Source organism: Leptodactylus fuscus, chromosome 7 (assembly GCF_031893055.1).
Source record: "Leptodactylus fuscus isolate aLepFus1 chromosome 7, aLepFus1.hap2, whole genome shotgun sequence".
NCBI lineage: Eukaryota > Metazoa > Chordata > Amphibia > Anura > Leptodactylidae > Leptodactylus > Leptodactylus fuscus.
The window spans coordinates 54469084-54473011 of record NC_134271.1 but is presented as its reverse complement, the minus strand read 5'-3'; the positions used below and the strand labels follow the sequence as shown (position 1 = coordinate 54473011).

Genomic DNA, 3928 nt, shown 5'->3' with positions numbered 1-3928 from the left:
TTATATAAAACATTCTCATTGAAATAGAATTTTTTTTTTCTTTCCCGTCTACAGGGCCATTTTAATAAGCAATATTCATATTCTTTGTTATACAGGGAAAGCATTTTTAATTTGGGCTAAATGTATTTTAGTATTATGAAGTGTTGTTCTACCGTCTGAAATCGCATTTCTACGTATTACAAAGCAGAGCGTTTTAGAGTTATTATGTCTTTATTATCTGTACTTACACTACTTAATCTTAATGATGATTCCGACATCTTCTAAACAATGCAGGAACATTTCCACAATTGTCAAAAGTAGATTTCTGTTTTCAAATTTCTTAAAATGCTATCTTAGGAATTTGTTCCGCCGCGCGGTGCGTTTTGTAGCAATTATATTATTATGGATGAAGATTACCTTGGCTAATAATGAAAGTTGCTTTGTGTTTTATGTTTCGTTTTAATGGATCAACATTACAGGGTACTCTAGCACATAAGCTTTCCAGACTTCAGAGGACTCTTCATCTTTCTGTAATAATATGGAATCTATGTTATCTTGTATCTGAATAAAATAAATATTACATTTCAAAGACTAATGCAGGCAAAACGAGTGGATATAGATAAAAGCTAAGTAGAAAATTATGGTAAAATTCATAACTAAGACTTCATTTTTTACATCCTTAAAACTTAAAGAACATTTCCTCCCAAATAATATTTATAGCAGGGGTTCCTGCACAAGGTCATATCACATTGAACATAATCTTATTAGAATGCACATGAATATATTGCAATGCATTTCGTTATGTTACAACGTGATATTACAGTTCACATGGTCAAGTCTTTAGGACTCTATTGAATCTCCTTATGCCCTCATTGAATGGTGTGCTGTAGACCACACATGAGGGTGAAATAGGTGCTCAAAATCACAATATTGTAAATGTTGGGGTCTTAAATATCCACAGCATGCCCTGAAATACGCACATTGGGAGAGGGATATAAAAACCCCTTTTACCAGTAGTATACTATTAATTGTCTGGAACTAAAATCTGCATGAAATTCCACATTAAATTCACCATATTTAAATATAGAAATAGGGTGACCTCCAGTAGCATAGCTTGGGTTGCAGCACTGAGGGTAAACACATCTATTTGGGCCCCCAACTCAGGAATACCAATATTATCACCATAGATTGCCATATAATTTAGATGCCCACTGTACATACAACCCTACAGACTATTTAAATGAATACAGCACAAGAAAAATGTAATTACTTACAGGAGGCATCTTTGCAATTTTTCACATTTCTTGCCTCTTCTATCTGGACCACCTTGACCACTTCTTCTAGCTGTGCCTTGTCTCTGTAAAATTTGACATCTGGCCTCTTACTTTTCCAGGCACCTGATCTACATTGAACTTACCTGCACATGGTCCCCATTCTTCTGCAACCCCCTTTATAAAATATGTAATCTAAAAATCCCCTGCACACTCAGCTCTGCTGCATCAGAGATGCGCTGAACCCTGCTGCACACTCAGCTCTGCTGCATCAGAGATGCGCTAAACCCTGCTGCACACTCAGCCTTGCTGCATCAGAGAACAGCATTCGGCCAATCAACGCTGGTTCTGCTGGAGTCTAAGATTGGTCCATAGCAGTCTCCATTCTGATCCGATCTTAGACTCCGCCTCCTCACAGACGAGCCTCCGGCAGAACCAGCGTTGATTGGCCGAATGCTGTACTCTGTATGGCATTCAGCCAATCAACGCTGGTCAATGCATTCCTATGGGAAAAGTCAGCTCGCACATATCACAAGCTGACAGGGATCCCGACCAGATAGAGCCCCAAGGAGCTGTTTGAGTAACATTCCCACCTAAATAAAGGTAATCCCTAGCTAACCCTGCCTGTACATCTATCCCTGTCTCACATTCACATAGTTCACAGTCTCATATGAACCGGATATTAAATCCACTATTCGTATAAATTGGAGGTCATCTGATTTAGCCAGCCAATTACTTTTTCCGATTTTTTTTCGATGCCTCCGTTGTCGTAGTTCCTGTCCCACCTCCCTGCGCAGTTATTGGTGCAAAAAAAGCGCCAGGGAAGGTGGGAAGGGAATCAAATTTTTAGTGAGAGTTTGCCACGTGGTGTTCGACTTGAACCGAACATCTCGAACAGCCTGATATCCAATCAACCATGTTCTCGATTGAACGCTGTTCGCTCATCTCTAATCTCAGTTGAAGAGAATTTGACATAAATATAAATTTTAGTACTGACCAAATTTACATAAAATTATTAGGTGCATCATGAGTATCCTACATGCAGGGTTATTATGTAAGGCCTGAGTACCCTTACTGTTTGCATATAAAATTGAGCGGAGTCTAATATTTACACAGCAAAATAAAAATAGCAACACTAAGTAATAAATCAACATGAAGAATAACCCAGCTTTTATAAAATAAGGGAGAACTAGATCCATAGAATTTACACTTTAACAATTGTCTATCTCCATAGACTGTTCATTTCTGTCAGTATAATACCCACATGTCTTTGGATGCTCTCTTTCAGATAAAATAGAACTTTATCCTGATTTCCTTTCACAGTAAATAAAAAATAAGTTAGAAATTGTCTTAATTTCAGTTCTGTTTTAGTATGTAGTGGAGTGAAGGCTAACCTCTGCAGGTAACAGGTAACAGGTAACATGGGAGACCGATGATGGCCACGTACTGTCTCCATACGTAAGACAAGCTAGCAGGACTGTTCAGTGAGATATAGTCGGTGTTATGCAAACATTGCTATGATGTATGATCTCTGCACCAAGCAGTGTTGCTTTGCACAATATTGTATCAGTGGCCTAAACCGTGTAAATTTTTCCAATGATTGACATTTACTTCCAAAACCACGCTTACTATAAAGATATACTATATATAGGTACATACATGCAGAGTTCTGTTCGGTCGACCAATGGACAACCTGTAACAGCACTGGCTGTTACATAGACCATGTTTCCCAACCTAAATATGGCTGGACATAGACAAGTTTATATATAAAAAGTTGGGTAGAAAAGTCAACAGGAACAGGAGGACTGATGGTGGAACCGGTGTCAACTTGAAGATTGCATCTTGACTTGAGAGCCATTGCTCCTGCACCCTCACTTTCCCATCTGTACATTAGTAGAGATGGGTGAAGATTTATTTATTTATTTTTAAAAAAAATATGGAACGCTTCACGAATTTGCGTATCATCCTTGCGCAGGGGCCATGCTAATCTTCTCTGTATCGTTCCAATTTTAGTATATGTGCTGCTGAAGCGAGCACTAGTAGAGATGGGTGAAGATTTGTTTTGCTTCAGGTGTGGTTGGTTCACTCCAAAGATTTGTTTTGGGACAAATATTTTTGGTACGAACCAGAGTTCAAATTGATTTGAAATGACACTGGCAAGTCTCCTATCTAGCCAATGACTATTTCTCTAAGGGTGCATGCAGACTACGTAACGCCGGGCGTGTATGAGAGCCGTGCCTGCCAGTGTCCGAAGATGACTCTCAGCCTGCGCTGTGAACAAGCAGCACCCCGGCCCCCTCCATCCCTAAGAGCGGTCTGCAAGTTTCCGGAGTGCTTGTTCACAGCGCAGGCTGAGAGTTGACTCTCAGCCTGCACTGTGAACAAGCAGACACCGGGGATCCCTGGCTGCATCCTGCGATCAACCCATACGTCCATTGCGATCGACCGGTAGATCGCGATTGACGTATTGGGCACCCCTGGCGTAGAGTAATGTCCAGATGTTTCGGAATGGAACTCTGTACAAACAGCAGCAGTCTCACAACACACTGCGCCCTATGACTTCACTGCCTATCTACCTAAAGTGGATTACCTCATTCCTCTTCTTATATAATAGTTCTGTTGCAGTTATGCTGTTGTTGTCCAGTAGAAAATGGAGATATTGTTCTGGATCATACAGT

General features: G+C 40.1%; 1 non-coding gene across 1 annotated transcript; it reads right to left on the bottom strand.

Moving 5' to 3' along the window:
• Positions 1–3180: 3180 nt before the first annotated feature.
• LOC142214736 (U6 spliceosomal RNA) lies at positions 3181–3287 on the bottom strand. Its single transcript, XR_012717301.1, has one exon. It is a non-coding gene; the product is annotated as a U6 spliceosomal RNA (small nuclear RNA).
• Between the last annotated feature and the right edge of the window lie 641 nt (positions 3288–3928).